Here is a 14,115-nt window from a genome sequence, read left to right as displayed (position 1 = left end):
CACAAAGCGTGTATTGATTTCTCCTGAGTTGGAGATTTACATATGGGGGCTCCAGGCTATCAAAGGGAATGTTTTTTAAGTGAATCTATGTATGAGATTGTACCAAAGAAGCCTAGTTCCAGTTGGGAACACTGACCCAACACAGACCTAAGCATGTGCTGCTGTTGACAGAGTCCTTTTGGTGCTCAGGCGATGCATTGTGCTTCTGAGAAGACATGGACTGTGTTATTACCTTATGTCCTGGTTATGAAAAAATGCCTGAAAATAAAATTCACCAGGATATTCCAGCAAGAATTCCCTCCCCATAGCAATGGCCATTTCCATTGATTCCCTCAGTACCTTCAGAACAGCTGACTGAATATCCCTGCCAGCAGACAAGGAATGCTCATCAGGTCCTTGCTCATAACTTACCTTTTAACTAACTACCCTTCAGCAGACACAAAGATTTTACCATTGTGACTTCATGCTCCTTTTGGAAAAAGAGTTAACAAATCGTAGAAGAAAAAGTGCTGAGGCAAAAGAGTTATTTTCCATCTCAAAGCAGTGGGCCATGCCAAGAGGGCCTCCAGCTTAACTGACAATGCCTGAACAGAGGGAACAGGGATTGCATCAGTACCTGGGGAGGCAGAAAATGCCAAAGTGAATGAGAAAACTGATCTCAATTGCTCTTCTGTAGCCTGAGGCAGCTCCATTAGTTTCACTGACATGACTTTGGGCTTACATTGCAATAACTGGGACTAGAAGCTCACCTGTAGTTTTATGCTTCCTCTGTTGCTCAGCTTTTTTCTGAATACATCTGTTCTTTGGTTTTTTTACCCTGCTGTCCTTGGTCCCACAGATCATAAAGTAACTTGCACTGTAATTTAATTTAGAATGCTGGTAGACACCAGCGTGATGAACATTAAATTTAGGAATTTTTGGCTTCTAAGCTACTTTTCTCAGCAATAACATACTGCTTAGAAAGGGCTAGGATGCTGACCAGATTAAGCATTGTTAACACTGAACAAAGGAAAATTAAAAATGCTTGAGGCATTTCTTCTTCACCTGGGCATCTCCTCTGTGTTTCTCCAGTGAATCTGGCCACTGATTTTTCTAGAAACAAACAGGCTGAGGTGTGGAAAAGCAAGTAACTGTCCATGACAGGGTACAGCCAAGCATGGTCTGAGCCCTGCCTGTGCAGGGCCTACAGTGCCTCTGCCTGCTGTGAGAGCACCACTGATCAGGGCACAGTAATGACTCATTCTACATTCCTGGGAGAAATTAGAATTTTGTAAAGGCAACACTTTCTACTAAAAAGTTTCCTGCTGGATCTTACTGTTTCTGGCCCTCTGAATATTGACTCTCCAGGTCAAATGCAGTGTTGTCTGATCCTTTCTTTGCTCAGATGGGTGACTGCAGCAACTTGCTCATTGGCAGGCATTTGTATCTAAACCATGACACGAGGTATCACCAAGAGAATATTAAAAGCTGTAGAGTGCTAGGAAATAAAAGGAGAAAAAATCTGAAAACCTGAAATTCATATGAAGAAAAAGAAATCAAACCCAAGGACTTTGTTTGGAAACCATTTGCCCCCAAGAACCAAGGACTCCTTCCTAACAGATACAGTTCTTTGCTTAAAATCATCAGTTTATTCTAAAAAAATGCAGTGGGTGCTAGAGAGCTGCTATAGAGCATGTTTTCTACTTGCACTTGGCTTTGCATTTGGATAGTGAAAGGCAAAAGATTTGAATCAGCACTGAAAGCACAGCAGGTCATGGGAGCTGATGAATCTGCACTGCTGGGGAACTTCACCCTTTGGGCCAAGCAAGGCATTTCAATTGAGAGGCCTTTCAAAAACGCACCCTGAGGCTGCCAGATTTCTTGCCAAGTGTTGCAGACATTCAAGACTGTATCCTGTTCACATAAGCAATTTTCCCACTCACTTCTTTGAGTGACATTTCAGCAGCAAATGCTCTATTCCCTGCAGCTTCACTCACCTTGGAAAGCAGTGAGGCTCAAACTTAGATTAACTCTGCACATCTGTCCTTTGCTTTCCAAATTTCTTGTCTTCTAGTACAACTATTATCTTATGTGTCAGGCTCAGGAAGTATCTGTTTGGCTTAGGGAAGAATAAAAGGTTTAAAAGAAAACATCACCAATGATATTTACAAATAACCATGGAAATCCCAGCCACAGCATTCATCTCCCAAATGGAAGGAATCAACACAGGTACCAGACATGCAGAAAGTTCTACAGAGTTTTCACTATTTTGGAAATAAAAAATGAAAAAGTAAAAAAAAAAAAAAAAAAAAAAAAATCACTTTATGTATTTTTTCAAAGATGTTCACATACAATGAATGGAGAAAAGTATTTACCATGAACAATATCACATCTGTGATCAGTGGTAATGAGAAAAAAAGTAATCAGAAAAAGCTTCAGAAAAAGTAATTTTCTACAGAAATAAAAAGGGGTTTATAGAAATTTTCTTATGCTTCACTTCTCTCAAAATGTTTTAGCATTTTTACTGCTGCTAGCCCTTTGTTCTCTCTGCAGAAGGACAGTGACATGATCTAAAGATGAATTTGCAGTGCTGTAGATGCTAGGCAGAAGCCCTCTGAGAAGTGAAATACTTAATTTTGCTGTGAAAGTGAAGTACTGCAGAAAGGCAGAGGCAGAAATCACACCCCAGCTCCCTTCACAGCTATTTCCTCACAGAGCAAGGCTGTTTGCATGCTCTTTCCATCTGCTGCATTTACTAGCAGAAGCCTCACAAAGAAGTAAAGATGTGCTAAGTGGGACCACAAAGCGGTGGAGAATTCCCGTGGGTGACCTTGGAGTGCCAGGGACACACAGACGGGGCTCCAGTTCTGGGGCGGACACTGATCTCACTCATGAGGAGCAGTTTGCTCCTCGATCTGCAGCTGGCCAGTGCAAAGCCACAATTTAATCAGGGGCTCCAGCTTGCCTTATTCATCCCTGTCTCCATTCCTTCCTTTCCTTTCACAAGGCTCTGCCTTTAGCTTTTGGAGGCACTGAACCCTTTAGCAAAGCTGAGACTTCTCCCTCCATTGGGTTTCTTGCTACTGAGAAAGGTCTACCATAGCAACAAACTAATGAATCAGTGTCTTTAGCTGCTGGGAAATGCAAAGGACGCCCACAACCTCCTTCATTTTGTTTATTCTTATTATTCTGATTTTATGCACTGTCACTTTGTAAGAATAGCATTTATCACATTTTCTAATGTTGCTGTGGGACAGTGTTAAAATGAAAAATCTCCGAGGAATCAGAAGTGTGTCCCTGGAAGAAGAGCTGAATCAGTGCCATTTGCAGACATCAAACGATGTAAAACCTCACATCTGCTGTATGCTACAGATTCCTATTAATCCTTCTCTCTATTCCAAGACAAAAAGGGCATTACACTGGGACTATGCTTGAGAGCAAGCATCAGCAGTTTAGAGCTATAAACACTGGTGGGCAATTGTTAATCCAAAACTCAGCATTACAAACCCAGGAAAGCAGTTTAGATTACACTTTGGAGTACACCACAAGAATCCCAACCATTCCTGGCTAAGTATTAACTTTGTGACTACAAGTAAAGCCACCTCCCAGAGCCCAGCATTTAACCTGGGCCTACTTGGCCTGCCATCACTATTGAGAGTGAAGGACACTGTCTGACACAGCTTTTATCAGTTTAAAGAGCTTAGGAAAGAAAACACAAGAAGTTGCAGACAGCAGAGACCTGACTGACTTCATTCATACTGATAGGAAGTGGTGTTGTTTGAAAAAGTAGCAGCTGGAAGGGGGCAGAAACAAAGGACTGTGACTTTTGCCAGACCCAGCTCGGCATAGCAGTAAAAGCCCCACATGTGGGTTTGTTTCCCTCATGCAGAGCAAAATAACTTGGTATCAATAATAAATATGCTATTTAGACCTTTTTGTTTGAGCAGTGACTGAGGTATAAAGCACTCTGTTTTGCTCTGAGCTCAGCTCTTGCTGCTGCTCCTGCCTGTGACTGCACAAAGACCTTGGAGCGGGACCCTCTTGTGTCATGAGGGGGTTGTTCCCCTTTGAGCTGGCCTGTGGTATCCCACCCAGCCCCCAGTGTGGAATCCAGCAGGGATGGGGTATTCCTGCTCCACCTCACTTCTGCCCATCTCCCACGTCAATAACCACACAAAAGGAGCCAGATTACTCCTAATCATACCCACAGCCTGACACATGTTGTCTTATGATTCCTCAGAAAAACCACATGCTCAGGAAAGGGAGGAGGTAAAGCAATGCCATGGCCATATTTGCATTTTTAACCCACTCCATGAGTAAGAAAAAGCCCAACACATTCAGCAGCAACAGCGAGACCTTTAATGCCCCTCTCCTTTGGAACACAAAATACTGAGGCTGGAATAATATGTTACCTTGTTTTGGAGAAACAGGGCACAAGCCAAGCAGTATCACTCTTATCCAGCTCTCATTTCTGCACATAATCACACCATTCAGATATTTTTTATGCTCTATGCTATTTTGGGTTATTGCTCTCTCAAATTAGCCTGTGTCATTTGCCTTGGGATGCCCACATACACCTGCCACAAAATGTCTTTAGAAGATGTCCCAAATCTCTCTCCCACTTTTTGCCAATCACAACTCCAATCCTGTGGGTAAATACACCCATTCTAACTCTCAGGCTATCAGATTAACTTGAACACCACAGCAGCCAGACTCCCATACTGAAAACTATTTTGTTTGCACTAGATGAAGGATTTGTTTTTCTAGAACTCCACTTGTATGTGCCCAAGAATTTTATTCCTCCCTGGTCACATTACAGGTTTACAATCCAGCTCCCACCTCATGTCCTTAAAACACAGATGCAAAGAGAACCACATAGGTAACAATCTCATGTATCAAAGTTTTGGCAAAATTGCTCAGGATACAAAATACTATTTTCTTGGTTGCATACAGAATGTCAGAACAGCAAAGCTTGAATGTCTTTCTGTCAGGGAGCCAAGAAGAAGGAAGGACTTTTCTTTCCAGCTCAAGGACAGCTGGAAGTCTGGTGATGTTTTGAGGGTTAATGACGACAGCACAAAGAACCATCAGGCAAGTTTCTCCAATCAAAGATGAAGCAGCAGCACAAGCCAATTGCAAGTGACAAGGCAGCCACGGAGCTGCATTGCAGGTGGCCCACTGGAACAAAGGGACAGCAGATCAGGGCCTACAGCTCCAGGATTCTCAGCCCCCAGGGAAAGAGTGGGGTCTCATACACAGCTGGAAACAGCACATGAACATTTCATTTCTTTAACAGCTACATTTGGCCCTTGAAGGACTCTGGGGAAATTCCTGTCAGAAGGGTATAACTTCCACTGATAGAACTTACACTTGTGGTGTTACTGCACCCCACTCTCCATTACAACAACGTTTGCTCAGCCTCTGCTGCATACTTAATCCCCCTGAAGTGAGAAACCCTTTCTATCATAGTCAGAGGCTGTGGAAGTGAGCCCAGTGTCCCAGAGGATTAGAGTCTAGAGGACCCCAGTTAATTGCACTCCCTGGGCAGACTCAGGCTCCAATGGTCAGTGTCCAAATGAGAAATAAGTAGCATGGATGGATCAACTCTTCAGAAACAAAAGGTCTCATTTTCATGCAAATAGCATTCACTAGGAAGAACAATGAAGGACAAGTCAGACAAAGCAAATAAGAATCCTTATGGGCTGAACATTTTTAGGAGGCATCAGCTGCTCCTTAAACTATTAACAAGATTTCAGAGGGGTATTGTATTTTCTTTCGCATCCCTGGGTAGGAGTTCATGGATGCAACCAAAAGCAAGCATCCAATTTGCTTTAACTTTGTTTTTGTCACCTAGATCCTATTCATACCCTCAGATGGGAACACACTTCAACATCTGTTACCTAACTTCTGAAGGAGGAAGAAAGAATAAGGAAAAAAAAAGGAGGAAAGAAAAATACCATAAAAAGCAGAAGGGTGGCAATGCCAACAGCTCTCCTTGGCAGGCTCTGGCTGGGAAAAGGGCTCCTTTGGAAGACCTTGGCAGCAGCAGCCTGGGCCCAAAGTGAGTGAGTGCCAAGAAAGGGGTAGTGGGAGACAAGGGAGGGCTGAGGGAGCCCCTCAGCACAGGCACAGAGAGCTGACAAGCAGTGGGACAGCAAGGGCTGACACCTGCAGCACTGCCACATCCCTGGGGAAAACTCCAGTCCTCAACAGTCACAGAGGGAAAGTGCCAGGAAAATGTATATGCAGTGAGAGTTCTTAGAATAAATAATAATAAATCATGTATTGCTTTGCAAATTTTTCCATGCTAAGCCCTGGTGACAGAGAACATCTTTGTGTTTGTTTGTTTGTTTCTTTGCTTTTTGGGTTGGTTTGCTGTTGTTTTCTTGCTCCACTGACACCAGAGCACACCAGGAGCACATCACATTCAACACATGAAGGGCTCACTGCTGCCCAGCATTTGACTCCAACCATGCCAATCACTTTTAGCACATTTTTTGAAATGACAAAGCAATTACAATGCCATCTTTCATGGTGCCACACATCCCCGAGTGCAATCTGCAGCCTCAGCCCTTTCTCCTCCTGCTCCTGTCACCGTGGTCTGACAACCCACCCTAAAGGTGCACCTTCCCCTTAAGGGTGGCTCATCACAAACAGCTGCTTGTTTGGTTTGAAAAACAAACCAAAACATTTTAAAAACCAAACACAACCCAGCCAACCAAACGAAAAACCCCACCCTCAAATACTTTCCTAAATACACCACCACATGCAGGACTCTGCCTCCACAAGGTGTCCCAGGCTCCTGTTTTGCAGTGACCCAGGAGCCCAGGGGACCGTGAGGGCACTCCCAGCTGCTGGCAGACTGTGCCTCAATGAGGCAGCCCCAGAGTCTATTTTAAACATGAACAGCAAAGGATATTTAACTTCTTTCTCCTCAAGGCCTTTTTGCCAAATTCAGGATCAGTTTTGGTCAGAAAAGCAGTATTACTTTCAAATGCCCCCTGCGCCCAGGGAGGATTTGGCACAGAAACACACACAGCTCTGGAGACAAAGTGCAGCCTCTGGTGCCTCATCTCTGTGAAGGAAAACCACTGGTTTGGACATTAAAATATTAATTTAAGATTTTGACATTTCCTGTATGTTTGGGTGAATGCCAGGAGACGAGCACAAGTGAGGGCAAGCCCCCGTGTGAGGGAAGGAAGGGAGGGCGGGCGCGTCCCGGGCGGGTCCCAGCCGGCTCCGGCCTCCCCTCAGCGCTGCCGCCCTCGGCCGCCACCCTGCACCTCCATTGCCGGCTGGGGCGAGTGGCAGCAGAAGGGCCACAAAACCTGCCCTGAGGGGGTTCTTGGATGAGATGACACCATGGTAATGCCAGCAGGGCCACAAAACCTGCCCTGAGGGGGTTCTTGGATGACATAACACCATGGTAATTCTGGCACAGGGGCTGGGCAACCCTGGGCCCCGCTGGCTGAGGAGGCCTGGAGCCACCATGGCAGCGGTCATCATGGCCTCAGGAGCAGGCAGCATGATGCCTTAAGATTTTAGCCTTTATATTTTTCAAATCCTGTGCTGCATTAGTGCATAACTCTAAACTTCATACAGGGTGTTAACTACTGTCTTCACATTTTGGTCATACAAAGCAATTCCTCTAGGCCTGGAACTCAAGGATGCCCTGCAGCCTCAGGCCCAAAAAAGTACAAACAAAAGTGAATGGGGGGAGCAAACTGCGGGTAAATGACTTCAATAGCTGAAGCTGTAATTGCAGAATTAACCCCTGGTATGTAAATGGATCAAACTTGTAACTGTCTGAAAAACTGGTGCCCATTGTCCAGCTTGGGTGTAGCCTCTGGGAGGCTGTGACTGCCCAAGGTGTGCCTGTTGAAGGCCTTTAATAAACACCCACTTTATTCTCTAAATCTTGTCTAGCCTCTGTTCTAAGTAGCCTGTCCAAGGCATCAAGCAGACACAGAACCCTCTCCTCACCTGGAAAACCACTCTTTTTGGCCATGCAGGTGGGTGTAAGCAATGCCAGCATACCCCACCACAGCTGCATGGGGCTAGGATTACCCAGCCCACAGGTGTCACAGCACACAGATGAACGGGCCGAGACACACTAATATTAGAGGGCCTAAATCAGTTTTACAGCTCCTGCACACAGCCCTGCACGGTGCTGCCCTTCCAGCAGAATGTAAGAACAGTGGCTGCAAATGAAAAATCTAGGGAAAGAGGCAAATTGAAGATGTAAAGCCCCACCAGCTCCCTGTATGGACAAGCACAATGTGCTGCTCTTCTGGCAGAAGCAGCGCTTCAGGAACAACTACAGCAAATGAACTCAAATTATCAAGGAGATTAATACCAAATATTTACCTTTTAGGGCAATTAAGCAACTCCATCAAAAGTACTGAATGAAAGCAAAGTGCATTTCCTTTGCAAACCTTTTTAGAGAATTGTCATGCTTTCCTCTTCCCACTTAACATTTCAGCCAGCCATTTGATATTTGATAGCTGCTGTTATAAAAGCAACTTGGTTTGAGTTTGCTTATTGCTAACTCATGCATTTCATGGGCTAACACTAAAATACTGGGTCAGGGAGAAAAAGTGAGCATTTCTATCCATGACACCTTAATTGAAACTTTTTTAAAGCTGTTATAAAGCACAGAAAGGAAAGGTCCAAAAGGATTAATGCAAACCTGCTTCATGCTTCAGAGGGGCTCAAGCTACGTTGCAACTGTCTGTACTTCTGCAGCATTCATTTGTCTTGGAGAGGGGGATGAGTGTCAGTTCTAAGCACCTCCTTTCCAAATACAGCAAAATGCTTCTCAAAGCACTTTGATCAGGCAATTCTTTTTCCCCAGCCTGCTGCTGCCAAAAGAGGAGCCCCTCCTTGCAGTGCTGGGGATCTGGATGTCTTCAACTGAATGGGGAACTGAGACCAAAATAGGGCAGCAGACAGAATATACTTAAATGGCTCTCATTTCCTTCCCAAATCCTGGGCTCAAGCCGAGGCAAGACTGACAACTGTGACCCTTCAAACAGGCAGCTGTCCCCAAAATACAGCTAAGAGCTTGATAAGGATCTACTTAGGGCAGTGTCTGTGGCCCGCAGCCCAGGGAGGGAGCACAGAGACAGCCAAGGCCTGGGGCTTGGAATGGAGCTCAGTGCTCATTCCCAACAATCGCCATCCCACATGACAAAGGCAAATGTGCTCCAGAAAGGTTGCCATTCCCCTGGCCATCCAAACGGCTCCCATTCCCCTGGAGATCCAAACAGCTCCCATTCTTCTGGCCATCCAAACAGCTCCCATTCCCCTGGAGATCCAAGCAGCTCTCATTCTCCTGGCCATCCAAACAGCTCCCATTCTTCTGGCCATCCAAGCAGCTCCCATTCCCCTGGAGATCCAAGCAGCTCTCATTCTCCTGGCCATCCAAATAGCTCCCATTCTTCTGGCCATCCAAGCAGCTCCCATTCCCCTGGAGATCCAAGCAGCTCCCATTCTCCTGGCCATCCAAGCAGCTCCCATTCCCCTGGCCATCCAAAGCAGCTCCCCTTCTCCTGGAGATCCAAACAGCTGCCATTTATCTGGCCATCCAAGCAGCTCCCATTCCCCTGGCCATCCAAAGCAGCTCCCCTTCTCCTGGAGATCCAAACAGCTGCCATTTATCTGGCCATCCAAGCAGCTCCCATTCCCTTGGCCATCCAAGCCGCTCCCTGCCTGGGGCTAACCACATTTTCCCTGACCCAGACCATGACCTAGGGCATAGTTTCACAAGCAGCCTGCCCACAAAGGGAAACACAGCACGTTTAAACAGTTCCTGCCAGCAGTGGGGTGGGAAATCACCTGTTTGCTGTTCCCAGGCACATTCACTGCCTGCCGTGCATTGTCTGCCACATTTACACCGCGGGGGCTGCATGTGGTGTCACGGGATCGTTCCAGCATTGCTCAATAACTGGGCGTGCTGTTGGTTTTAAGGAGGATGTTGTGTTAGCCTCTCGTGCCTCAGTGAGCAGCCTCAGGCAGGTGCTGCTGCAGCCCTTCTGAGTGAGTGTGTGCCCCATGGCAAGTGTGTGCAGACTGTGCCACAGCCAAAGGGCCATCTGGGATATGTATAAAGCTCCTTATAATCCAGGGACTCCTCAGGAGAACTGGAGAAGGCCAGGGATGGGGAGTGCTTTCAGAAATCTGGAGTCAGCATCCAGCCCACACACTGAGCCCCCTCCTGCTCCCTGTCCCCACAGCTGGTCTGACAGGCCTATCTCCCTCCGAGGTCTTGCTGAAGTCATTACAAAACCAAAAGCAATCAGCAGCACAACCTGGAACGTGGGGCTGCCAGCCCACACAGCTTACCCTGCTCCCTTCCCCAGGAGCTGGGGCTGCAGATGGCCATGCAAATCCAGCCTGTAGATGTGGGTGTCTGTGCATGGTTTATTCCATCCTGGGCTTTTATTTTTTCCTGGATGTTTATGCAGTGACCTCCTGTGTTTATTCTTAGCTTGTATAACAACAATGCAGCAGTTTACTAGGCTGCTCCCAAATATTTGACCTACAAAATGATCAGTCTAATTTGGAGAACAAGTTGAACTCAGCCAAGTAATAAAATGCTGCCTTACATTACTACTTGCAGTCCTTAAAACCTAAATCCACAGCTGTGTCAGGTTCAAGCTTTTCTCCAAAGGGTAACTGCATTGGCCTGTATTTTCCTGCACACCCCCCAGAGGCCATTAACATGGTGCTGCTGGTTTAATTGCCACAAAGGCTCCTGTACATTCAAAACCACTGAGCTGTAAATCCTTCATTTCTCAAATCCAGTTTGCCAAATTTCTTTGTGCATTTCAAAGCACAAAGTGCCACTGCCCACTTGCCCACAGGTGCTTCCCAGGCCTCCTCAGTTCCACCAGATCCAGGCACAGTGCAGAAGGTGCCCAAGGGCTAGGGGCAGCTGCAGCTCCAAAACCTCTGCAGAAGGTTTGCATCGCACTGACAACACTGCTGACACTGAGACATTTTCAGATGGCAGCTCTGGATATCCACAGTACCAGAGCAAGTCACCTTACAGATGCTTCTCTGAGTTTTACTTGCAACAATTTTTAGAGAAGGGAGAATGGCATAGGGGATTGACTGTCATTCTGGCAGTGGCAAGCGCATAATGACCATCTGAAAAGGGGGAGAACTGAGATGGGGCCTGACCCAAAGCCTTTCCTCTTACTTCAGGGAGAAGAAGTTACTCTGTGAATAACAACTGGGGGAACAGAGTGACATTCCAGAAAAACCTCTTGAAAAGAAAACAAATTTTAATTTCAGAGGTTTTCTTCAACATAAAGTTGTCTTCTTTGTGGAAACTTCTTTCCCAGTCAGACCAGGAGAATATTCAATCATTGCATAATGTGATTTCAACTCAAATACAGATCTAAAAGTTCAACTACAAAATTACATACTTGGCCTTTTCACATTAATTAATCCAAATCAGTAGAGTAACACACTGGCTTTCACTGGAGAACATCTTTGTGCTAGTGAGAACAGTTAATTAGAGCTGGCACAAACACCTTCCATATCCAGCATGAATAATAATATTCCCAGAGCAAATTTTCTCCGCAAACTTGAGGAAACAGCTGATTTTTGATTCTTCAGCCCACCCACTTCTTCAAAGATTGTAATAAGGGAGAAGGAGTTAATTGATGAGCAGCCCTGTGCTCTTCCTGCAGCAGCTCCAGCCTCCCCTCTGATGTGAGCTGCCAACACCGGAGGTGCCCCAGCCTGTACGATCAGTCCCGGTGCCCAGGCTGCCCTGCAGGTTGTGTCACCTCTGCAGCGTCCTCCTGCTCCCTCCAGCAGGACATCAGCCAGTGGCAGATGGGCTCAGGGCAGGGGCTCAGGCTCTGGGATGTGCTGCACCACTCAGGTCTGCTCTGGATCTTCCCCAGAAGTGGGGCCTAGGGGTGAGCTCTGTCGTGAGACCCACCTGGGAGCACCCCATGGAAAAGGGAAAAATACATGAAAGGAGATCATGGGGAAGGCCACAGTGATCAGCTGAAACTGCTGCGGAGGTAACTCCAACCTAAATCAAGAGATTTTCTTTTCATTCAACAGACACCAAAAGCAGCAGCCACACAGGGACAACCACCTCTGCTCAGCACTCCCCTCCTTACCTGCAGACACAGCAAGTCAGAGCCAGCTGAGCTCCTGAGGAAGCAGAGAAACAGAAGGGGTCATGTACACAGCAGCCAGGAACAGCAACAGCCAGTGAGTGTCACCCTGTCCCAAAGTCAGTTGTGTGCTAAAAAATGCCACTCCTCAGAGGTATCTGACACACAAGGGTGTTCACACTAACTAAAGAGACTCAGATATGCAGAACTCCTCAACTGAGCAAAGGCATCCTCTAGGAGATGTCCTTACTCTCCAGAAACAAAGACTCCTAAATTAAATATGACAAGCTGGATGGTCCAAATATTGCTTCAAGCTCCAATTCCCTTCCCAGTCTCATAGGGCCCTGATGGCAAGTAAGGCTGGACACTGTTTTGTAGACATTTTGATCAACATAAATGTTTCTTTTAACACAAAATGAAGAGTGTTTCATTTTTTCACATGCTACTTCACCATTTTAATTCAGCATTTTTGGATAAAAATTGTTTTGAAACAAGAAATAATAATTTAATTACTAAAATGGCAAAACAAATGCTTTGGCTTAACATCAGGAAATTTAGCTGCTTCTACCCCTTTTTATACTATTACTTTTTTTTTAGCTGGAAATATTCACTAAAGCTCAAGCCATATCTGTTAGAGACTCTGTTCCCTCACACTCTGCTTTTTGTTCATTTAACCCAGAAAGCATTCCCTGAGATGGAGTTGCAGCACCTCAATTTCACTGGGACATTAGGAATTGTACTTGCCAAAAGAGCAAGAAACAGGCATTTACCTGTGACCTGGGAAGCTATTTTTGTTGATCACATAGCTGTCCAAACATGCCTTTTTCTCTCTGGGAAGCTGTGACAGCACCCACAATACTTGTTCTTACAACATTCTGGGTGGGATTCAGAACAAGAACGGCAAAATGCTCTGGGAACAACCTGCACATCGAAGGCACACACATGAGCAGGAACAGGAGAGAGAAGAGGCTTTCCTTAGCTTGGCATCAGGATACACAGAGAGCTGTTCCTGTTGGGCTGGAGTCCATTCCCAGCAGGGACATCTGGCAGCTGCTGCCTGCCCAGATCCTGGTGTGACACATGAGAAGGACACAGCCACGCCCCCACCACAACGGGCTCTCCATCGTGCTGGTGGAAAGCCAGGTCCTTCATTCTCCCTCAGGGCCTGGACACTCCTTGTCCCAAGGCTGCAGAGATCCCAAAGGGCTGCATAGCACGGGATGGGACTGGACTGTAAATGCAACTGCAGAGAGCTTGTAATAAATAAAAATTCATTTATGTTTTAGAGGAGACACTGAGGTATCTCCCCTCACTGCTAAGTTGATATTTTTCCAGCACTTTTTTTAAAAACAAAACAAAACAAAACAAAACAAAAACCAGAGCTTGGAGGTGGATGCTCCTAGAGCTAGACCAACTTTGACTTACTGTGCACTGTCTGGCAGAGCTAAACGACTGCCTGAGCCATGCTACAATATGCAAGTATTAGAAAGTAAATTTTATTAGATGCCAGCCATTATCACAGTGACCCATATTTTAGGGTTTCAACTGCCTCTCTGCCAGTCTTCCTAAAGCAGGTTTTGTTGCCAAGCTTGTATACGTGCCACTGTTCAATCAAATAAAGCAGCCTTCTGCCAGAGTGTGAGCAAGATTAGGAAGTAGAACTGATTTAAGTTCTCTTAAGAGCAAGGGGCAACAAATGCAACCTCAGAAAATGAAAATCTGAACCATGAGGGAAATTTGGAAAACGCAGTTTCACAAAACAGCTGGGTTTTTTTGTAGTGGACAAGTCTCAGTTGCTGACTCACTGCTATCTGGATTTACTGGAATGCATCAATCACATTCTCAGTATCAGCATCTCAGCCTTCAAGAGGCATGTCTGAAAGGTTCAGACTTCCCACAGAGTGGTGCAGAGTTGCTTCCTCAGCCCAGAGCTGATGGAAGAAGAGGGCAGTCAGGCAGAGCCAGCTGGGCCAGCCTGGGAGAAGAGGCTTTGGCA

The sequence above is a fragment of the Haemorhous mexicanus genome, chromosome 10 (genome assembly GCF_027477595.1).
Source record: "Haemorhous mexicanus isolate bHaeMex1 chromosome 10, bHaeMex1.pri, whole genome shotgun sequence".
Lineage (NCBI taxonomy): Eukaryota > Metazoa > Chordata > Aves > Passeriformes > Fringillidae > Haemorhous > Haemorhous mexicanus.
The sequence above is the reverse complement of the archived record's forward strand: the minus strand, read 5'-3'. Positions refer to the sequence as shown.